The 25,610-nt window shown below is 39.5% G+C and overlaps 1 protein-coding gene across 1 annotated transcript in view; it reads right to left on the reverse strand.

Moving 5' to 3' along the window:
• The window catches only part of MANBA (mannosidase beta), an 894,686-nt gene that overhangs the window by 307,746 nt on the left and 561,330 nt on the right, over positions 1–25,610 (reverse strand). The gene's annotated exons all lie outside the window — the stretch shown is intronic.

A 25,610-nucleotide genomic window follows, 5' to 3' on the forward strand; every position in this document is an offset into this window, starting at 1 on the left:
ACAACGTAAATTACAGGGACTTGTGTTGAGTTTTGATAGGTAGAACCAGGACCCGGTGTGTAAAAAAACTTCAAGATTTTGCACTTTAGTGTGGGCCTCAGGATATCCCTTATGTGTGTATAGGGTTTCACTTCAGTATCTCGAAATACTGAAACACCGAAGTTCAAATGGCCAAGCTCGGAACGCCGATGTTTCAGTATTCTGAAACACTGAAGCGACGCAAAAAAATCTTTAAATTTAGAAAAGTGCTGTTTCTGCAGGGGGGCAAGCCCCCTGCACTCACCCTTACTTAAATATCATGTCCCCGTGATTGCACAATAGTGGGGACATGGCAAATCTTCTGTTCTGTGCTTTCGCATATGGCGTGGAACAGGAGATTTCCCTTTCCTCCACTGTAGCGTGATCTCAGAGTTGGTATATTTAAGTAGGGGGGGTGGGGGGTGCAGGGGTGCTTGTATGTAGTGTTTTTTTTTTTTTTATGTTGCACTTCAGTATTTCGGAATACTGAAACATTAGCTTTCTGGTTTTGGCAATTTCAGTTTTGATGTTTCAGTATTTTGAGATACTGAAGTGAAACCATGTATAGGCATATTCTTAGAAAGAAGAGCTAGAACACAAAGATCTATTAAGCACTTCCATGATAGAAATCATAGTGAACAATATAAAAGGATACAGGGGCTAAAACACTAATATAATGTAACAATGCATGGTGAAGGTATAAAGTGATTCACATGTGATGCGACAGGTGAAAGCAAAAAAAAATACAAAAAAATAAAAAAGTAATCAAACATGGTTTGCAGATTCTCCAGTAAGAAGAACAATAGGCAGCCTAGGAGGAACAATCTGTCTTTGTCATCATAATCTAAACATAAAAGCACAGTCCAACAGAGCAGAATGGTCCACTCACGCTGAGGCTTTATCTGGAACAATGTGCTTAGTTTAGGAGGCCGTATCAGTGGACAACAATCAAGCTGATAGAAACAGCCACAGAACCTAGGTGGCAAGACACAAAACAGTAAGCAGTAAATAGATCACAGACTATGAGGAAAGGTCCTGATTACAAATAACCTTCTAACATATGAGTTTTTTCTCTCCAATTCTGTTACTAATGACTGGGTGATGACAAGCCAGTCATGGAAAGGGTGAGAATGAACAGCTGACAATTAAAACTTTCTACAGAGGTGGGATATGATGAGGAAAGCTGTTGAAAGGCTGACTCCTGGGAAAAGTGTGAGGTGTAACACTCGCAGGACATGGCAAGATACCCAATTTATCTGCATAGAATGAATTGATGGCAAATAGACAATGCAAACTGCAGTCTTTAGGTAATTCTGCCTCCCACTAGAACCCTTGCAGGAAATCTTTATTTTGGGATGCTATTACACATCAAATCCCAAAATAACAAATACAAAAACAGCTAAGAAACAAGCAGCACTATCACTAAACAGACATCACAACAGAAAACTAAAGAGGTACTTACTCAAATTTATATCTGCTAGGAAAGTGACTGACAGAATGAATAAGCACGACAGGTCATCTTCACTGACACAAAAGCACAGACTGCAATCTCAGCCACTAGGGATAGTCAACAATTGCTTTCCACACCTGTCTGGAATACTGATACCAACATGCTAATATTGTTCATTTTATGAAAGCTGCTCTACAGCATAGATTCTTGTGCTGATCATTTACCCTCACTAGGTCTTCAGTACAGGCCTCACAACTGCGTATCTAGAATTTAACCTAATTCAAATGTTTGAGACTCCTAGAACATAGTTTTCAAAGAGCCAGAATGCCTAACCCCCAACTGGTGCGCCAGAATTTGTTAATACCAAAACGTATGTCCAATTTATTTTTAAAGGTACTCTAGTGTTGTAGTTTTACAGAATATTATTCTGTAACTGAGAAATTCTTTAGCAACAGAATCTTCTTGTTTTAGAAGAATGAATCACACAAAGTTATAGTGTAGGATCCCATAGATTTTGAGGAGATACCTAACAATTGGTGGAATTTAATGGCTATACAGACTGCATGCACAGTTCTTCTACAGTAACAATAAGCCATGGAGAAAGATTAAAATAATGTAATTTGTTATCACAGGAAAACTTTTTCAAACTCTATGGTACAAAGTAACACATGACACATTTATGTTTTTAATAGAATGCAAAAATGGTGTTTTGCATTTCAAAACTGGACTTGCCAGATATGCACACAAGTGTAGCAAATCTTGGACATTCTTAAGCTAATATTTTTGTAACTTTGAAAATTAAATGTCTAAAACATTTTTTTAAGTGTTGTTAAAATGGTGTTTAAATAAGAGATTGTGGTCATTGATGACCCCCAAGCCTATACACTTGGAAACAATTAGTATTTGATTCTCATCCATTTAATATTTAAGTTTTGAATTTTTTCCAGTGGAAAAGAACAAGGTTATTGAGGGTCACTGAAATAAAAGTTAACTTCAGTAGCCAAGCTATCAATAAATGATCCTGTAGCAGAGATGTTGCCAAACAAGAAGAAATTCAAAGTTATGAACTTATTCTTACGCAGATCGTAGGGATGTGGAAAATGGAATCATCAGCACTCCAAATTTTCCTGTGCTGCTTAACAGCCCCCCATTCCACAATGTACCATGTAGTTCTCCTTCTTGAGATATGAGGCAGCCATGCTAACACAATAAGTACACAGATACCTATAAAGACACTGAGACCAACTCGGCCAAGCCAGGGGAAAATGCTGATTGGGTTATTAGAAAGGATGGCCCCACTCCTACATATATATCGCTATAATAAGCACATAACTTGCATATCAGACAGTCGTGGGACTGTCCTTTGCAAATGCTAGTCCCAAGTTCTTCCTAGTGTTTGGGTATTAGATTATCATACACTTGAAAACAGTGGCTCCAAAAGAAATTCTTGACCAAGAAATGAAGTCTAACTTGTCACGTTTCATAAAATTGTACAAAGAATGACTATGTAGCCACTCTACAACTGTCATCTAAACCTGATTTCTGAAAAAAGGTTACAGAGATGGCTATAACTCCACTCAAAATTGACTTATGATGTACAAGTAAGGGATTACTATGCTCAACATAACAAAACTGTATGCAAAATGATAGCCATCACAAAAAATAAAGCCTGGAAACCTTATGTTGAACAAATGTGGGATCAAAGCAAACAAACTGCTGAGAATCCATTCAGAAGGATTTAGTCTTGTCTAAGTATTACCCTTAGTAATGCTGATCATTGTAATGCAACAAGTCCTCCCCATAAAGTAATAAGGAAAGAAAACAGGCAAATGAACATTTTTTTAAGCTTTGGTTCCTACTTTTAGCTTGAAAGAAGGCTTTGTCCCAAGTAAGATTCTGTCCTTAAAGAAAATCAAATTAGAACGGTTCACTGACAAAGCATGCAATTCTGATGTTTGCCTAGAACCAGGGCTGGATCTTGGTTAAATGGGGTCCTAAGGCTGGGTAATGGATCAGGGTCCCGCCACATACACACAACAGCCACCATACACAAGGCAGCACCCCCATAGCATCCCCTCTCCACCTTGCAGCCATGCCAATGTCCGACTACTTGGCTATTACTGCCCAGTTACCATAAACTCTGTTCAAACCTGTCAGTGTACACACTATTTTCTTCTGTACTTCTACAATGATTGCAGATATTTGGATTTAATTAAAAACTTTTATTTCAAATTTTATAGCACAAACACTGATAGACATTTGCTAAATAAAACAATATAGTCTCATAATGAAAGACTTGGCATTAACAGGAAACTTTTCTCTGCCCTTGAAACTCACAGTCATTGAAATAGCACTGAAACCCACACTCAAAAGAAAATGCATCTGGTCAGTGGTGGATTAAGTTTGCCTTTGGGCTGTTTTCAAACCATAGGCCTCCTACACACATTTTTAGGACAATGCATAAAATCCATGTGTTCTTTGATGTATCATCATGATTGTATTAAATTATATTTTTGTATAATACAGCACCAATTGTTAGAGTGTGTTTTAAATTTGTAGTTTTGAATATTTTTCCAGTAAGCAAAGAAACAAAATGTATGAATCAATAATGACACAACTGCCCATTTCAGAACATTTCAATGATAAAAAGACACTCAAATTTCTGTCATTACAATCCACCAATATCAGCCAGTAATGCACAACCTCTGCAGAAGTAAAAGTCACCTGAATAATTCCATATTAAAATGATTTGTAACGGATGAGGAAATTGGTGCTTGCAAAAAACTTTATACTTCAGTGCATTACCTACAAATACAGTGCCAGTTGCCCTTGAAGAATAAATTGAGTATGTTACATAAAAAAATAAAATAATATAAAAATTGGTAAGCTGGTAATTCTACAGTAGGGAATGGATGGCAAACAACATGTTCATAATTACTAAGCATCTCATCCAAAGGAGGACACACACAGTACTGCAGCAACCCACCCCCACTCCCTTATAGTATAACACACTATCAGCAATCCATCTACATGCTGTGGGAGTAGAACCTACGCCTTCTGCATCAAAATAAGTATACCAATTGTTGTGCTACTAACACAGCTTTCAAATTCAATAACATAGTGTTGACCATTTGCTAAACAAAGCAGTTGCACATTGAAAACAGCATGAGCAGCCGTAAACTTCTCTTCCTTTGAAGCTCACGATTCCTTGAAAAGGCATTGAAGCTGTCAATTTCTTGAAAATGCACTGAAAAACTCACAATTCTTTGAAAATGCACTAAGGTAGTTGGTGATCATACTGCTCAATTGTTTAGATTTCTACAGACTGTCCAGATTTTTGCCTCATATTTTTGGTCTGCTCCTCTTAAAATCTGTTTTTTTTTTCTGGCAAACTACAGAGGATTGAAATCACTAAATAATGACATACATTTGAGTTTCAGACTTCATATCCTTCAAAAAAATGCAAGCGAACACAAAACCTGTTATCCTAACAACATTCTAAGTTTATAAGACCAGTATTTAAAATCTGTCCCTAATTTTGGGCATTAGGCTCCCCATTATTTAAGGCTTTGCCCGGATTTCTTGTGTTAGAAAGATGAGAGGTATAGTTAGTGTACAGAATTTTTGCTCTTGTCTCCTGCAGCCAATGTACAGGATTTGAGCCTGGTACACGTACACACACACACACACACACACACACACACACACACACACACACACACACACACACACACACACACACACACACGCACACACGCCCACACACGCCCACACACGCCCACACACACACACACACACACACACACACACACACACACACACACCTCCAATGTACAGCATGCACATAGGGATGTAGGGCATTCTTAAATAAGAACACCCTTAAAGAAGATGTGAATTTTTTTTAAACTTTCTAATTAAAAAGTAAATGTTTTGAGAGCCCCGTAGAAAGCTGGGCCCCTCTCAGCCAGTGGGCTTTAGGTGACTGCCTAGGTCATCTAGTGCCGGATCTGGCTCTGCTAGATCTGATATTTTCCAAAACAGAAACTTTAATTTAGCCACAGCAGTTGACTCACAGGGAGCCAGTGTCAACTTTTCTAAGATAAAGATCAAGTCCAAGGGAGGTATGTGTCATGTAATGGAGGACTCCTTAAAAAAGATCTTGGATAGTTTGAAGGAAGCCAAGGATGGGTCACACTGACACAGATGAAAATTTGAAATGACAGTTGTGAAATTTTATAACAACTCAAACCACATTCAGATACCAGGTAAGTAATCAAGAAAGACAGAGGTAGGAACAGAAAATAGATCTAATTCCTCTGACTTGGTCTAAAGCAGAAAATATGCCCATTTGTCTGGATACACTTTTCTAGTACTACGTATATTGGGATGAAGATAGGGCAGACAAAACTCTTCCTGAATAGAATGAATTGATGGCAACTTCTGGAAATGGAAAACACAGGTGGCAAACAACAGGGAATAAATGTTCAGCTAAGATATGCCTGATGGATGGGACAATGGATCTCCAATGGCTTCAACAAGAAGAACCTCTCCATTAAATGAGGTAAAAGAAGAGGGAAACACTACATCTGTTGGGGCCAATAATGAGAAATTAAGCTGCCCCTGGCTCTGATAAGCTTCAGAAAGCCATAAAATACAAGGCAATGCAAGTAGAAACTAGTGTCAAGTGGGATAAATACATTCAGTTTGAATACCACATAGGCTATCAGGGTTAAGAAAAGATAATTTTCAGGCATACTTAAATGTGACCAATACATATAACTCTGTACGAACTACAGGAGGAGGCAATTCTGTCCTGACTGTCCTCAGAAATGCCAACAGCAGTAATGGGGCTGAAAAACAGACATCGATATCTTGAGGCTTGCAGAGGAGTTAAGGACCTGATATGGTGCAACATTTAGTCACAGATGATGGAATCAACATCAAATTTCACATAAAACAATACTATCTCCTTCAAGACTGTCAAAACTGGTAACAGTAACAAGTGATTGGGGACAAATAAAAACATACATTAACATTGGCAAGGCACTAACTGATTCCAGTCTTATAGGGATCAACACAAAAACATGTAGTGTTGATGAGGAAAGATTAGTCAGCCTTGACTGAAGGGACACTGAAGCAAAAGGGGGAGGGGGTTATTCTCAGCTGATCATATCATCTAAACACACAGCGTATCAAACTTTGCAGTGCCATGAAAACAGATGCCTTCACAAGCTTCCATAGCCAACGGTGTAAAATCACAGAGGTGAGAGCACACTCCTGTGTTAGTCGCCTAATTTCTGAGGTTTCTGCATCGATCTAACTTCTTAACCCAAAGTTGATTCAGTTATTATTGAATCAGCAGACAAAACAACTTCAAGTATAACACAGGAAGACAATATCTCAGTTGTCTGTTGCCTGTGAAGTATAAAAAGCAGTTTTGCATGACTGCCTTTAAATGAAACTTCTTAACATGGTGCTGCGTTGTAGTGCAGTTTATGTCAGACCTTGGGAGAAAAAGTGTAGTTTCTTAGGAGCCTTCTTCTTATGATGCTTTGTACTTTAATGGTAGACAACTTCGAAGCAGCACCCTTTGAGGCAGAGTGCAGTCATTGCCACAAAAGGAAAAACGTGTACCTTGAATCAGATAATGTCTTTTGTAGCTTAGAAATACACCACTAAAATGGGCCAAAGCCTTTGCCTGGGCAATAGGGTGGCACAGGAAAAATGTTTTATTTCACACCTTTTAGGGATATGGGCTTCCCCAAAAAGAATAAGCACCTACTTGATATGCCTGTCCAGTGTTGAAATTTTTCTTCCTTAAAGCAAGAGTAGTGACATTTACAGTCCATGACTGCTTTGGCGGGCAGTTATCCAAACTCACCAATAAACTAGCAATGACCTATCCCACTGACACTGCCAGATGATGTATACCCTCTACTTTTTTTTACTGCCATCACTCCTCTATGCTGCACCAATCTTCAGTAAACTTCAAGTTTCACCACTGTCCATACTTGAGCGATGTTATAATAAAATAACCAAATTTACAGTAAACTATAACAATAGAACACACCACTGCCTAGTCCCTCAGGGAATTAAACTGGTCTGAACTACCACATCATCTAACTGCTTCTCAGAGAGCTACAAAAGCACAGACTTATCTCTATAAATCAGAAATTTGCACAGTCCTTAACTTAATACAACACTACTTCCCCAATAGAATTTTACACTATAGAGAAAAAACACTAATCACGATAACCAAATCATCTAATAGTGCAGGTGACTCACTATATTCAAATAATGTAGCTAAACTATGGAAACAGATCCCACTACCACTGAAATCCATTCAGAATTCAGACTCATTTAAAACCAAACTAAAACTTCACCTATCAAATGAATGGATCTGCTCCTGTATGCCTCCAGGATAAATGCTGCTGTCATCTCCAGCTTGCCATACAGTCAAACCATTTCTCTTCACTTAAAATATCTATGCCCCATGACAAGTCTTGATCAATTGTCTCAGAACCTGCTTTATACCCGACTTCTTAACTACATCATTTTGTTCTGCTGTACCTAGTTCTTCCCCCTCACCTCAATTTCTTTGAATGTCTAAGCACTAATCACATGATCTATTATGTATCTGAGAAATCCACTAATATATTTCTTCAAATGCTCAATATTCAACATCTACTAAATAATAAGTGCTGTGAAAGAACATTTATAAATAGCTAACAACAAAGCAGAGAATATTTTTTTAATAGGAACACTTAGAGAAAGTGGTTGTTACAGCTCTGAAATCTGAAAAAGACATTCACTCTTTCCACTACCCATTCACACTTGACCTTTTTCCTCACTAAGACTCTTCTCACTCTCACCATGCTCCTCACCCTCTTCCTCATACCTCTTTTGTCACCATCATAGAGTGTGTTGGGAACAGGGTGATGTGCCTGAACAGAGCATTATTCTCTTTCCTATGCTTAATATTATAGATGTGTTCATATATTCTCTGTCTGAGTGCCCCGATAGTTTTTCCCACATAGTAAGCATCACATGACCCACATAATGCAACATAAACTACCCCCTTGGAGTAACAAAAATGTTTCCTAACGGGGTGATGAACCCAAAATTTTTGATTTTAATCTTATTAGTGTCCATCATGTATAGGCATTGGGGGTACCTACATCATTTATAGCTACCTCCCTGCCCTGGTTTTGGTAAATGCTAACTGTGGTGTTTCTCAAACACAGAGCACTCGGGAAGTGGCGCATGACATTACACCAGCATTTTCGGTTGAGCATTGGCTCAGGACAAGTATTCAGTTTAGTACGCAAGGTACGAGCAATGTTAACATTGGGGCTAGTTTGGATCAGCAGTTTTGTTTATTCAAAGACTTGCCAACTAAATATAAAAGGTTACAACTTGAAAATGAATACCTATCGGAGTGTACCAGACGACAGCAGATTCCCAAAGGGATCCGCATGTGGAAATATCCCACAGGGCTAGAAAAGGACTCGCAAATGCACAAGGGTCTACTCACATTCTTCAACAGGCAAGGTTGTGAACTTTTACATATTTTAATTGCAGACAACAACCGCAAAATGGCCATTTTGATTAGAGACATTAACAAATTGGACAACAGTACTAAAAACGATCTATTGTTTGAGTACAAGCAAGCTGATTTTCACAATGTGTTTAGAAATGTTGAAAATGAATTAAGGGACTTGAAAACAAGGAAGGAAAATAAATTGTTGAGAGACTAGGTTGATCATGATGTAGGAAGAGCATCCCAGACCCCCCACAGGGACAACAAGTAGGATGATATAATAGGACTGTTGATCAGGATGTTAGCATTAATACTGACATTGTTGAAACTAATAACACCAGTCCCCGTGTCCCTTTAGATCCCCCGCCTTTGAGGAGATCAGAAAGATTGATGAACCAGAGGCAGGGGAGACAAGTGAATGGGAGATATGGTCAAAACAGTCACCAGGGTCAGTGGAGGGGGAGATGGAACACTTATCAGAGGTAAGTAACCTGTGTGAGCACGTTAAAAATAATGAGTGCACTATTATTAAAAACTTATCCGGTGATTTTACCATTTACAACTTCAGTCAGACTTTAGTAAGTGTTGAATGGGCTGATTTATTTTCAAAAGGATTCAATTTTGTTCCAGCAAGGAATTTCAATATTGTCAATACCTTAATACAGTTTAAATTGTTTACAAGAAAGTTAAATTTAGCACTACATTTTTCTGAGGACAATTTGACATTGAACCATGCTTCGTTATACAGGCCTAGTACATTTATACCTCCCAGGCATCCTATGGTTCAAATGTATGAAATGCTTTGTGATAGGGAAATTAGAGACTTGGCTTTGCATAGTCGATCTGATGAATGTTACAATTTAACAACTAGTGAAAGAGATTTACTGCAGAACATTTTGGATAACAAAGAGGTTAGAATAATGAAGCCTGACAAAAGTGGGACTAGTAGTTATGGACCTTATCGATTATAATAGTAGAATGCTTGAGCTTTTATATGGTGAAACCTATATGGAAGTATCACGTAATGAGTTAAATATTGCTTATAGGGACATTGATCTTAATCTTGAACAAATGTTATTGAATGGGCAGATTACACTTGAGATTTACGAGTTTTTGCAGACTAAATAGCCTAGGATTCCAACAATATTCGGGATCCCTAAAATACATAAGTCCATTACTAACCCCCCCCCCCCCTTCGTCCCATTGTGGATGCTAAGGCTTCAAACACTTTTTCACTAGCAAAATTTGTTGACAGCAAGGTGAACCACATCCTTAATGGGAGAGAGTTTGTTATTAGGGATTCCTGGGACTTTCTCAGTAAGGTAAAACCAGATATGTATCAAGATGATCTTATTTTTGTCACCACTGAGATTTGTGACCTCTTTTCTGTGATACCCCACGAACAGGGAATAGAATGGTTCTATGACTTTCTGTGTAATAACACTGGAATCAGACACGAGACCATCCAGACCATTTGGGCATGTATGGAACTAGTCCTAGGGAATAACTATATTAACTTTGAAGGACATCTGTTCAAAAAGATAGAGGGTGTAGCGACGGGTGCTTGTTGTGCCCCAGTATTTGCAAACATTGTGTTGGCTCAATGGGAGGACTTATTCATTTTGAACTCTGAGTTCAAGGACCACTGGGTGCTGTATGGGCACTATTTGGACGATATTGTCCTATTTTGGAAAGGAGGTGAAAATGACCTGAATAGGTTTTTTTTACATTTATCAATGAAACTATCAGTTTTCTGAAGTTCACTATGAACAAGGACAGTGAAACATTGAACTATCTTGATGTGACCATCAAAAAGAACCATGTGACGAAGGGCTTTACCTCCCATTTGTATCGTAAGCCCACATACTCCAATTCACTGCTTCACTACAGCAGTTGGCACCTGCTACACCAAAAGAAAGCATTAGTTAAAAGGCAGTATGTCAGGCTGGCCAGGATGGTCTCCCAATTCAATGATATTTGAAAGCATGCGGGGTACTGAAGGACATGTTTGTGAAGAGAGGGTACCCTGACAACTTCATAAACAAAATTGCTGATGAAGTAATTAATAAGAGAAGTGGAGATCTTTTGTCCCATGCACCTAGTGGGTCAGCTGTACAGGAAAGACAGAATGGTTTCAGTAGAGCTCTCTTTCTTCCATATACCCTTAAGGTTTACAACATCAAGGACATTGTGACGAAATTTTGAACCATATTTAATTTGGACTCAGATGTTCATGACAGATTGGGAAGTAAACCGCTAGTTGTCTACAAGAAGGCAACCTCCTTTAAAAGATTTGTGGAAAGATGTATTCCAAAACCAGGGCAGGGAGGTAGCTATAAATGTGGTAGGTGCCCCCAATGCCCATACACGATAGACACTAATAAGATTAAAATCAAAAATTTTGGGTACATCACCCCCATTAGGAAACATTTTTGTTACTCCAAGGGAGTAGTTTATGTTGCATTATGTGGGTCATGTGATGCTTACTATCTGGGAAAAACTATTAGTGCACTCAGACAGAGAATATATCAACACATCTATGATATTAAGCATAGAATGTTCAGGCACATCACCCTGTTCCCAACACACACTTTTAAATTTTTCATTAAAGATTAAGTGGACCTGAGACCACGAGGTGGACCTTCTGATGAATTTTTAGAATTCATGGAACTTAAGTGGCAAATCAAGACTAATGCATGCCAAGCTCCTGGATTAAATGGCAGGATTTCTATTAGTTCTGTATTGAAGCTAAAATCTATGTTTTTTATGCGAGTTAACAAGTATTTTTAAAGTCTTGTTATTTATTATTTCTAGAGCTTTAATGTATGTTATCGTTTAATACATAACTGTTCTACAGAGGAAGTGATGTTTTATTTTAAACCAATGATAGGCTGGGGTTTACAATTTAAATTGTTTCTTGTATAAGGTTATTCTGATGAAGTCTTAATACCTTGACGAAAAGCTATTCAATTTTATCAATAAAAGGCTTGTCTTGTATGGTACCATGCCTACTGTGGATTCCTGATTTGGCTTTTCATCTTTGGACTTTCTTGGTTTGTGCTTGTGGTTTATTACAAGTATTAACTTACACAGCTTCTCCTAACTTATCTCTACCCCTACCTACTAAAATAAGCCTACTGTCGCTTGTCCCTCTCTAGTATAGATGACAAACAGGCAGGGTAGTTAGTTTATATGTTTTATTACAAGAAAACATATCAGCATGGATAGCAGCATTATAAAATATAACCAAACTGATTAACTGACCGACTGTACAAACATGCATGCTTACATCTCAACAGCTTACTACAAAATGGTAGTCAAGCTTGCACGTGCTCAGTATTTATACACTTGGGCAAGCCCCTGGAAAACTGCTTAAAGGCATATAGACAAATTGATCTACATCCTCCCCCTTAAACTGCTTGCCCTCAAATGAAATGATAGTAGAACAAAACATGCAATAATACAGACATAAGAAACAATCTCAATGTTCATGTCCAAGTTGCCTTGTATCTATAACATGGTCTGGAAATGCAACCTGCTCTAGTAATGTAGTAGTCAGAACTGGGTTTAGCAACAGGGACAGTCTTCAATGAACAACTTGTATCTGGAACTTCGGGATTCATCTTTGGAACAGGGATATTTATTGGAAAGTCCTCTGGAAATAGAACCCTGGACAACTCACTCGAAGATATAGAGTCTTCCTCAAAGGATATATGCTGTGGTACAGGCTCAGACACCAGCATTAAATGTCTCCGATTCCGCCTAAACTCAATTCCTTGTGATTCCACAATGTACGATCTCGGCTCTGGGCAAATACTCTTCATGACTCCAAACTGATCATATTCTCACCGTCTCTCCTTCATGTAATGGATTGAGCAGCTTGCTGGATTTGTCATAAGAAGACTTCTGGACTAAGTAATTTTTGGACAAATGTGCTTTTACTAATCTGTTGTTCTTAGCACTTGGAACCAATAAACTACTGCTGACAGGTAATGTGGTTCTGGTTTGTCATGACAGACGTCACTGAGCAGAAGAACCAAGATGTTAATCATGAGGAATATTTCTGAGATTCGAGAGATTCAAGAAAACATCACTATTGTCTCGTTTCGACTTCTCTAGTAATTGTTTCGCACTTAGAACTGCACATTCTGCCAAACCATTTGACTGTGGATACACAGGGCTACTTGGAACATGAATAAAGTCCCACTCTTCGGCAAATCTTTTGAACTATTGGTTTGCAAACTGCATACCATTGTCAGAAAGACTCTACCACGGTAGTCCAGGAATCTGGTTTAAATGACATGGTTCTCTCTGTTGATGCAACTTAGTACTGCTACAAACAGAACAAGATGATCACACTCTCTCAATATCTTGTGACACAGAAGGCCAAAATACTAGTCCTCTCATCCTTCTTTTGGTACAGTCTGCTCCTGGGTGGCCACGATGCAAGACAGTAATGTACTCACGTTGCAAGGACTTTGGAACAGTTACTTCTGGACGTTTCATGATGATACCATCATCAAACAAATTCTCATCTCTGTAAGGAAAATAAGGTTGCATATCTTAAGGTAAGCTAGAATGTTTTGACGGCCATCCTTGTTTGATAACATAGTTGAGCTTCTGTAAAACTGGATCTGCAGCTGTATGACTTTCTAAGCTCATCAAGACATATGAAAGAAAAGGTTCTCACTTCCAAGACTTCAAAATCAAGTTCGCATTTTCCTGCTGTTCAGTGGTATTTCTGGGCGATCTGGATAAAGTATCAGCAAGATAAAGAAGTTTGCTTTTCTTGTAGACAAGACTGAAATTATACTTTTGCAATTTCAACATCATGCGTTGCAATCTGGCTGGAGCTGTATGTATTGGCTTTCTTAAAATAGTAACTAGAGGCTGGTGGGTCTGTTTCAATCTGGATAGATCTGCCAAAAATATAATCATGGAACTTCAAACATGCAAACACAATTGCCAAAAGTTCTTTTTCTGTCTGAGCATACTACATTTCAGTTTAGGTAAGGGTTCTGGACACAGACAACAGGTTGACCCTCTTGTAGAATTGACTGCACCTAGACCAAATTTCAAAGCATCACAAGAAAGAGTAACTGGCTTGTGAATATCATACTATCTGAGAGTTGGTGGACTGGCAATTCTCTGTTTCAGGACATCAAATGCTCTCTCTTGCTGTTCCAACCATGACCATGATACATCTTTATGTGTAAGCTCTCTGAGCGGTGTTCATTTTTGACTCAAGTCTGGGATGAACTTGCTTAGGTAGTTAACCATGCCAAGAAAACGTCACAGGGCTTGAAAATTGTCTGGAGCTGGCATCACAAGAATAGCAGTTTGCTTGGAAGGGTCTGGTCGTAAGCCTGAATTGGTAAACAAATGACCAATGTAGGTGACTTCTCTTAACGTGAATTTGCATTTCTAAAGATTCAGCATAAAGGTGGCAATAATAATGACATCCCAAACTTTTGCCCTATCGCCATCCTATCCCCTATTTCTAAGCTACTTGAAAAGTGTGTACACCAACAACTCTTACCCTACCTCATCAATAATCAGCTTATTACCCCCACATAACATGGCTTTAGACCAGGTCATAGTACCTCCACTGCCCTCCTCTCCTTCCTAGAAACAATCAACAAAGCCCATGACTCTGGCCACTTTGTATCCACTCTTTTCCTTGACCTCCCTAAGGCATTTGATACCATTTCCCCCGACCTCCTTCTTACCAAACTCTCTAAACTTAACCTATCCCCTTCCTCTACCCAGTGGTTCTCAAGCTATCTCACAAACTGGCAACAAGCAGTTAAATGGGAAAAAGCTGCCTCACCCTTCCTTAATACATCCTCAGGTGGCCCCCAAGGTTCCATTCTAGGCCCCCTATTATTCAACATATTTAGAAATGATTTCTTCCAAGCCATTCCTAACTCCAGTCTCATCCAATATGCAGATGATTCTACTATAATCTGTTCCTCCCCTTCCATCACAACTCTTAATCTAACAGACACCGCCTTCTGTTCCACCAAACAGTAGATGCTACACAACCATCTAGCCCTTAATGCAACCAAAACAAAACTCATGTTATTCAATGCATCCAAAACCTCTTCCCTAGACAAACGATCCTTCATAATTACCAGTAATAATAATACCCCGTAGAACTAATCTCGGACGCAAAATTACTAGGAATTATCATTGACAATCAACTAAAATTTGATAAACATCTACAAGCAAACATCAAAGAAACCCATAAAAAATTAGGTATGCTTTACCGCCACAGTCGCTTTATCTCTCCCACCACCAGGATTACATTAGCTAATATAGACCTCATCCAATCCCTTTTATGTGGTGCATCTATCCTAACCAGCCTACAATCTTCCCTCACAACAAAACTCTCATCTTGTTATAACCAAATATCCAAATTTGCGGCAGGTCATAGAGCTTCTTCTCACCACTGTAATTCCCTTCACCAACTAAGTTGACTAAAATTACCAAACTTCCTCACATATACCCAGCTCATCCAAGCACACAAAACTCATTCATAACCAATCTCTCTGCCCCTCCCTAGCAAATACCTTTGAAATGCATAAACCAGATAGACTCCTAAGATCCAGTTCCCAAAACCTAATTAAACTGCATAAACCAACATATCCTGCTGGGAATCAACTGATGTCCTTCTCTCTTGCATGCCTCTGGAACTCTCTTCCCTTCTCCCATCTGCACCACAAACAGTCTCTCCTTGTTTAAAACCTCACTGCACTCACACCTTACTTCACAATGGAAATGCTCTTGCTCTCATCCAACCTAATTCTACCACACTTTCTTCCTAACTTTCCAAACGTTGTTGCCTGTCACTACCTCCTAAAGTTTTACATCCCTTGGGACATATTCGACCAATGACTAAAAAATTACCTCATTGTAATTCCCTTAAAAAACAAACAAAAAAAATACTACTTAGTGAATTAACCTGATGTAATTTTCCTAATGAAAATCTTTTTTTTATTTCTGTATTATGTAACATCTATGTGAATTGTGCAATATGGGTTTGTACTATACAAAATATGTATTTAATTGAAATGTATATTATGGATTTGTGCTCTTTCTGTACTATGCATTTCTATTTCTCTGGAGCTTTTCTCCCCACCACTCCACTGAAAATGGGCTCCTTGTAGCCCAATGGACTATCCTGGAAAACAAACTGAAAATAAATAAACAAATGCCCTTGTATGATCATCTTTATCAGAAAATGCAGCCTGTATGAAAATATCATACTCTTGCTCAAAACACACTCCAATTCTCTGCAATATTAGTTGGTCCTGGTTTTTGAAATCACTCTGCCTTGCCAACAAATTATGCCCAAACACTCTGTAAAATATGGCCCTTTTATGATTATATATGAACAGACTGCTGTGTGTGCTGGTAATAACATTCAGTAATAACATTCAAATGTACAACAAACACTTCAAAACACAGTACTTTGCGAAATTTGCTTTGAAGTGGCTGTATTTCATGAAATAACTGTACTGTAATACTGCACAAACATGCGAACACTTCATACACTTTAGATATCGCGAATAGCTTCAATTAATGCAGAAAAAGTAGTGCTTTGCGAAAAAATTTTTTTTTTTTTTAATCTTATTTATTTTATGGGATTCAGACTTTAATTCAAACATTTTCCGTAGTTATTCAAATATTTCTATCAATATGTCACAGTTTTGGACATTTTGTTTGCTTAGAATATCATTTAGAGCATTCTGAATGCTTTGTTTCATATTTTGCAGATAAGAAATCATTTGAGCAAGTTTAAATAAATGTAATTCGTTTCTGATCTGTTTTGCAAGTCATACTTGCAGTAGGGGATGATTCATTCCTCTATATTCCTCCAATCTTAACTGAGTGCCTCTCAGTCTCGAATCTGGAGAAACTGGATCCCATTCTGGGACCATATCGTTCGTCCCTCTCTAGTATAGATGACGAACAGGCGGGGTACTTCATTTATATGTTTTATTTCAAGAAAACACATCAGGATGGATAGCAGTATTACAAAATATAAACAAACTGATTAGCTGAAAGACTGTACAAACATACGTGCTTGCATCTCAAAAACTTACTACAAAATGGCAGCCAGGCTCACACGTGCTCAGTATTTACACATGTATGCAAGCCTCTGGAAAGCTACTTAAAGGCATGCATACACATTGATCTACACATACCAACTCCAGTTCTATCACTGACTGGATCCTTGTATCCCACCCTGACCTATACCACCACCCTAAAACACTTCCAGATTCCATTAGTAACCACTCCATTACTTGCATCCAAAGATACTACCTTCCCCAAACTAGGTCTCATAGGTTCAGAGACTGTCGGACCTTCTCCAGTTTCAATCCTGACACATTTAACCATACAAACTCCTCCATAAACTGGTTCTTCCTTTAATACCTACCCCTGGATGAGGCCATACAAAATGTCAACCACATTTTTCTTGACATACTTAACTCCCTTGCTTCGCTTAGGAAAATTTGAGTTAAATCTCCCTTCTCACCTTGGCTGTCTCAATCCACTTGATCACTAATACTCAACAGGGACAATGTCTGGAAACTCTGTCTCAAAACCAAATCCCCTACTCATCACCCAACCTACAAATAACTTCATAATTTAACCAAAAAACATGTCCACAATGACAAGACAAATGTTTACCTAAAACTTCAGACTTGCCATCACAACAACCCCAAAAAATTTTGGAACACTATTAACAAGAGCCGCCATCCTGGCAACCCCACAACCCCTAACCCCTGTCCTAACAACACTCCCCTTGAAAAGGCCACCATACTTGACTCCTACTTCATTGACACTATTAGTAAATTAGGTCACACCACCAACTCGTCTAACCCCATAGACCCTCTCCCACAATCCAAACAAGCTCATTTGCACTCAAGACATCATAACAGTCCGACTTACTACATAAAAACTCTCCTCTGCACACTAAAGCCATGCTCTCCCTCTGTGGATAAACTACCTCCCTTCTTCCTTAAACTTGCAGCTAACTCCATAGCCTACCCCATCTTTAGCTTAATTAATTGGTCTGTCTCTGAAGGTACTGTTCCCACAATCTGTAAATAATTCTTTACCATACATATTCACAAAGAAGAGAACTCCATTGAACTCTCAAATTACTGGCCAATAGCCATCCTGTCTCCCTTCTCTAAATTAACAGAAAAACATGTAGACAAGCAATTCTTGGGCTATCAACTCCAAGAAAATCTACTCACTTCCACTCAACACAGCTTCCGTCTCTAACACAGCACAACTACTGCCCTTATTTCTTTTACCCAAACTACCTCCCAAGCTAGAGACAATAACAAATTTGTTTCCTGACTCTTTACAGACCTCTCCAAAACATTCAACACTCCCACCCCAAACTTCTTTCCAAATTCTCTGACCTCCGTCTGTCTGGTCCCTCTACTGCATGGTTCTCCAGCTATCTCTCCAACAGACAGCAGTCTGTAAAATGTCTGCCTTCTTTCTCTCCCTTTCTCCCTATTAAAATGGAAGTTCCTCAAGGCTCAATTCTTGGTCCCCTCTTATTCCACATCTTTACCAACTGCCTGCATACCTCCTGCTCTCACTCATCTCCTATACAATATGCTGACGACTCCACAATCACCTCTACCTCTGATAATCTTGCTGAACTGCACACTCTTACCTCAAAACTCTTTCAACTCTGTTGCAAACTGGCTAACATCCAACTTATTCTCAATCCAAAAAAACAAACACAAAAAAAAATTTTCCTATTCCTCCCTTAATCACTCACACATCTTAAATCTACCTTTTCGATCACCTCTTAATGGCACTGTGATCAATGTAGAAACACATACCAAATTCCTTGGTGCCATCATTGATGACCAACTCAAATTGGACCTGCATGTATATCACTACATCAAAAAGACACACCAAAAATTTGGTCCGTTATACAGAAATAAAAAAATTCCTCACCAAAGACTCCAGTCTCTCTCTTGCTTATGCCTGCCTTCTTCCCTGTATTTTTTATGGTTCACAAATCTAACTAACCTGCAATCCACCCTAAAAACCTTTGAGAGAGAGAGGCAGTGGTGTGAGTTAGAGGGCTGGTTAGCTGCGAATCTAGCTATTTTGTTATAAGTGATTTCTAGCTTCGCAGCTAACCAGCCCTCTAACTCACACCACTGCCTCTCTCTCTCAAATCGCTAAACTGGCTAGAATTCCCACACCAGCCCCTACTGCATCAACTACTCATTGTTCACAACATCCTCAACAAGTCCACCCTCCTGCCCAATTATCTCTCGTCGCTTGACAGACTCCTACTTGGACCCTTAGGAGCTCTGATCAACTTCACCTGGAATATACAAGCCCAAAAGATCAATAGGCCAAAAATCAATACAGCTACTCTCCTGCCTTATCCTGAAACAAACTACCCCCCTGTCCATTAGAACAGCCAATACTCTCACATTCAAAAAAGCTCTAAAAGATTAGTTACTAAGTACCTGGAATTGTCATTGTTAAAACCCAACTTAATCTCTCTCATCCTTTTTTACTACTCATACTCACGGTCTCCTGTCTAACTACTCAAGACAGCTCCACTTGCTTGTACCCTTCTCCCTCTCCTATGTCTCACTTACCAAGGTTTATCTGTTCTTAAAGCTCCTCCACTACTTACTTTACTTTACTCGACTACCTTTGCCCATATTTTACTAAGCTTCCCCTCAAAATCATTGTAACACAGTGTACTGCTCTTTTGAATACTTGTTCTAGAGATGACTGCAACTTTTGTTGTTAGAGTAATGACTGTTTTAAATGCTCTGTATAGTTGCAAAGAATATTTCTATTTGTATCTGCTATATGTATTGTTTGTGGAGCTTTCCTCCCCGGGCTTCCACTGAAAAAGAGCTCATGCTCAGACAGACATACCCGGTTAACAAATGTCAAATAAATAATAAACAAACATATTACGATAGAAAAATGTCACAACTTTAATCTCAATGTGTAAAATAAAAAAAAGAAATAAACAAAATAAGAGACTGGTATAGACAAGCAGCTAGAAAGTGAATACTGAAACAAAAAGTTAAGAAATAAGCCACTCAAGAAACTAAACTTCTACAAAAAATGAACTCGTATCATGGGATGGATATGGAGACTGACGTGAAACCTGGCACAGTGATGACGATCTGGAGAGGGAGAACTACATACAGCATTATTGGATGGAGGAGGTACTCAGGAGCCTGATGCCTGAGGTCTTAAGTCCTAGCAGTTATAGAGGAAAGGCCACTCCTAACAGTTTAAAGAGCATAATTTTTTTGTAATGGCTGGGAAATTTAACAATCCAATGAAGATGCTTAAGAAATGCAGCCATGGCAATGTGCAATAAAACAGGCCCCCAAGGAAATCACTTTGCCACTCCACCTGGGATAACGTTACTTGAAGAACTATGTGCATACACAGTTGTAAGCATTGCCCATTTGTTTCCCCAATCAGTTATTCACGTGATAATTCTATGGATTGAAGTTTAAGTTATTTAACATATAGACTACACAGGATCATCATCAACCCCCTTTTTTCCTTATTTTCTACATGGAGTCACGGTATCATGTTATTTGTCACCATCTCTCTCGATTCAGTGCCACATTCCTGCCTTCTTCGACACTCATGCATGACAGTTGCAGATCTTCTCTCAGACAATCATCCACCTCTTTGATGGATGCCCTTGTTTCCTCTTACCATCTTCCTGTCTGTCTCAAATCATCTTCATGACATTGTCTTCTGCTTTTCTGCACATGTGCCCTAACCACTGTAATCTGTTCTCTCTGATCTTTTCTGCAATTGGAGCTACTTTGGCTTCTGCTCTTATGTTCTCATTTCTTCATCTGACCCACAATGTGCATCCTACCACCCCTCTCAGGCACTTCATTTCTATCACATCAAGCTTCCTCATCTGCTCTGCCTTTACTGCACAGGTTTCTGTACCATTCAGTAGTACTGGTTGCACCACTGTTTTGTACACCTTATTTTCAGCTTCTCTGGCATTCTTCTGTCATACACAACACCTGACACTCTTATCATTTGGCTGCAGCACCTCTGATTTGAGCTTTGAACTCTTCATTCAGACTTCCCTTCTACTCAACAATCCCTCCCAGATACCTGAACCTATTAACCTGTTTTACTAGCTTCCCTTCTATCTCAATTCACAGCTTCTTCTGAATTCCCTAATTTGCTGCCATTATCACTGCCTTATCTGTACTCAGTTTCATTTCATGTCTTCAGTTTTGCAATCCATTGCCCTATACTTTGCCGAAGTTCTTGTTCAGAGTCTGTCTGTAATGCCACATCGTCTGCATACAGCAACTCTGTTGATCTGTAAAGGAGTGGCTTGAGCAAAACACAGTATAATAGAAAAAGAGAGCTTAGCCAAACTACCACAGCTAAATAAAGTACTGTGCACGACCACTTAATGATGCATAAAAAGCACACTTTATTAGAGAGCTCCACAAAGTAAGCGCTTTCACGATCTCAATAATCGCTTCATCAGACTACATTCAAACAAAAATGCACTCACTTATTAATACATTTCAATCAATCAATCAATCATGCAATTAGACAATAATTAAATGATTAAACAAGAATAGAAACACTCTGTAAAAACTTTATAAAGACTATAAAAAACTTTTAAAAACTACTAAAAAATTTAAAAATGTATGTTAATATTTTAAACTCCTTGCTTTAAGGAAAGGCACAAGCGAAACTGCTTCATTAATACCAGGTGATTTATGTGCATTCAACCTAAGAACCCACCTTTGTTCTGCAACTTCAGTGCGATTCTTAATATCACCCCCTCTCATGCCTTTATGTAAGATCTCCAGGACAAAGAATTTAAAGGAATGTGAGCTACCTTTATCCTCTATGTGTTTAAACAAAGCACTTACTACCTTTTGGTTAACAATATCTCTGCAATGCTCTTGTATGCATTCTTTGAGCATATGATTTGTTTTCCCCACATAATAAGCATTGCAGGGTATGCAGAACACAAAATATACTATATGTCTAGTTCTACAATCAGCATAATGTGCCACTTCTATCTCAGAATCTGAGGATTTGTCCTTTCACCACATTGTGCATCCAGATTTGTAGGCAACAATGTGGTGAAAGGACAAATCCTCAGGCTAATGAGACTCCACAATGACTAGAGCCAACTTCAGATAGCCCTTGACAAATTGGGGAATGGCTTTATGCAAAGAGGTTACTCTAAAAAGATGTTTGATAAATATACACCAGAACTAATAGTTAAGAGAACCTCTAGAGGTAGACCGTTCTTCTCTGAGAGAATAGGTCATACAGCGCAGGAGCGCAACAGAGATTAGAATAAACTCAGATTTCCAGTTACGTACAGTGGTGATACTGGTACCTTTTGTGAGGTTTTTAAACGCAACTGGAATATTCTGAAAACTGCAGAAGAGCTTGATGGGGTGCTGGACGATACCCCTAATTTTGCCTTTAAAAATAAAAAGAGTCTTAAACGTCAGATATGCTATAGGGAAAGACAAAATGTACAAGGTAATACTTCACAGAGGAAGGGTACATATATGTGTAGGAATTGTATGGTTCATAGGTAGGTACTAGGCTATCGCTCCTGGAGCCTATACAAGCCCAGCCAAAAAGGTACCATGGCTTTTGCCACCCAAGAAAATAATTTTCCTGTGCCACTGTCGAGCAGAGCCACAGAGGTGATCCCCGGGGTGAATTTCCTATTTCCCATCCAATCACCAAGATTTTTCTTGAAGAGTGCTAATGAGGAGCTTTGCTTGATATAGATAGGTAGTTTATTCCAGAGTATGGGAAGTCTCTGGGACAGGAATCTATCCCTCTGGCATGTTCTGCTTATTGTGGTGACAAGGTTTAGATCCCTAGAGCGTGTAGCTCAGAGGGTTTGGGATTTCTTTAAGTGGAGCATGTCCAACAGCTCTGGGTTTGACATAGCTTTGTATGTTAGGCAGAGATTACCTCTGAGTAGGCGATATGTGACGGAGTAAAGCTGGAGTTTTTTGAGACGGTCTGCGTAGGGCATCTGTTTGAGGCCAGTAATGCTCTTTGTGCGGTATTTCTGAGGCCTTTCCAGTTGTTGTAGATGTCTTGTGAGGTACACACCAAAAGGGGCATTGTACGCTATAATGGGTCTAATGAGTGATGAGTAGAAAGGAACAATGACCTCTTTTTTTTCTGGATGAGAAACCTTTTGTGATGAGGTGTGCCACATAGAAGGATTTCCTGACTACTGTGGCGATGTGATTATCAAAGGAGGGACTACTGTCCACCTGTGCCCCAAGGTCTCTTATCACACTTTCGGTGTTAAGTATACTACCGCCTATGTTGTAGTTCATGGGTACAGAGTTTTTACCAAAGGGGATAACAATGCACTTTTTGGCATTGAGCTTGAGGCCATGGCTTTGACACCAGGCATCTGTCTCAGTGAGGACCTTTTGTAGGATGTCCACATCGTTAGGAGTTTCGATTATGGCTCCTAGTTTGCAGTCATCTGTGAACTTCATTAGCCAAAGACCTTCTGTGTTAGCCTGTACTTCAGAGTAGAAGATACCAAACAGGAGAGGACCCAGGACTGAACCCTGTGGTACTCCACTTGTCACTGGTCTGAAGTCGGATTTGGAGTCTGCTACTTTCACAGTGTGGGTTCTGTCAGTGAGCTAGTTGTCAACCCATCTTGTGATATAGGGGATTTATAGTTTAGTGAGTTTATCTATAATTCCAGAGTGGGGATGGTGTCAAAAGCCTTGGTAAGATCTAGATAGGCTGTTTGAACCACCTTACTCTTGTCTACGGCTTTGGTGATTGCTTCAAAGAAGTCTATCAGGTTTAGGAGACATGATCTGCCTTTTACAAACCCGAACTGGGTGGGATCCAGAGATTGGACATTACCAATGTCTTTGTTTATAAGTTCCATGATGATACGTTCCATGGCCTTGCAGACCAGGCTCGTCAGGCTAATGGGGCGGTAGTTCCCAGGGTCCATGGTGGCTCCCCCCTTGTGTAGTGGGGTAACCGTTGCTGTGTGCCTTTCAGCAGGCACAAAGCCTGAGGTGAGGCTATGACTGAACATGGTACTTAGGTGGGGTGCCAGTTCGTTCTGTAGTTCGTGTAGAACGCAGCCTGGGATGTTTTCTGGTCCCATGGATGCTGTGTTCTTGGCTTTGGAGATTGTGGTTTTTACCTGTGTAGCCGTGATTACAGGAACTTTGCATTCTTCCAGTATAGAGATGGGCTCTTTAGGGGATGAGAGGGGGGTAAAGTTAGCACTGAGCCTATCTGCTAGGATGTTGGCAATATCAGTTGGGTCTGTATATTTAGTGCCATTGTGTTGTAACTCAGAGCAGATCTGAGTGCTGCCACTGAGATTCTTGACATAGCTATAGAATGCTTAGTAGTTATCTTTAGAATCAGTGGTGATTTTGTTTTCGTAGCTAGCTTTGGAGGATTTTATCAGGGATCCCAGCTTCTTACTGAGGCTGATCAGGGAGCTCCTCCACTCGTGGGATTTTACTCTCTTTTGCAAGAGTTTCTTCCTTCTGTTGTACAGTTTGTTTATGGCAGGGGACCACCAGATTGGCTTCCTTTTTTTGGAGGACAGTGTCTTGGTTCTGTTTGGGATAGCACGATCCATGCACTCATGTAAGTGCTTATAAAGTGCAATTGTGTAGGATTTAGTAGTCGTAACTGTATTGTCCATCTGCATGGGTGTCATGAAGTTCACCACTTCTGTCTTAAGAAGCATGAAGTTGGCTTTGGAGAAATTTTTTACCATGGTTTCCTTAATGGGGGGTGGAGGCAGGATGTGGATATCTAGGGTAATTAGCTTATGGTCAGATTGGACCAATGAGGCGTTGACTTCAGGTGTGAAACACCGGTCACTCATATTGGTAATGACTAGATCTAGGATATTGTTGCCCCTGGTAGGGGTGTGGATAAGTTGATCCCGGCCATTGGAGTTTATGAATTCCAGAAAGCGTTGAGCGAAGGAATTGGTACATGAGTAGTTTTCCCAGTTAATGGTGGGGTAGTTGAAATCGCCCATTATTAGGGTGCTTGATTGAACCCTAATATTTTCCAGTACATCAGGAAAAGAGGAGTGGGAATCCTGGGGCATGATGGGTGATCTGTAGCAAGCTACAATTTGGACTGCGGTTTTGCTCAGTGTTAGTTGCACTTGGATAACCTCGGCTGCATTATGCTGAGCAACTAGCCTGGAGGTGTGGATATCCTTAATGAATATGGACACGCCTCTGCCTTTGGTGTTCCGGTCCAGGTTACATGGCCGAAAAGTGTGGTATGAGTTATAGCCTGGTAGTGCAGGGGTGCTCTCTGGAGCCTTGAACCAGGTCTCAGTCACTCCACAGATATCAATGTTCTCCATTTTAAGGAGTGCCTCGAGTGAGTGCATTTTGAGATTTAGACTTCTAGCATTGAGTAGCATCACCCTCAGTTTTTGCTTGCCTGTTCCTGTTACGGTGGTGAATTTGTCATTTGAACCTTGCCTAAAAAAGGCACTATAGGGGCGGCAAGAAC

The sequence above is a fragment of the Protopterus annectens genome, chromosome 2.part0 (genome assembly GCF_019279795.1).
Source record: "Protopterus annectens isolate FY-2018-M chromosome 2.part0, PAN1.0, whole genome shotgun sequence".
Classification (NCBI taxonomy): domain Eukaryota; kingdom Metazoa; phylum Chordata; order Ceratodontiformes; family Protopteridae; genus Protopterus; species Protopterus annectens.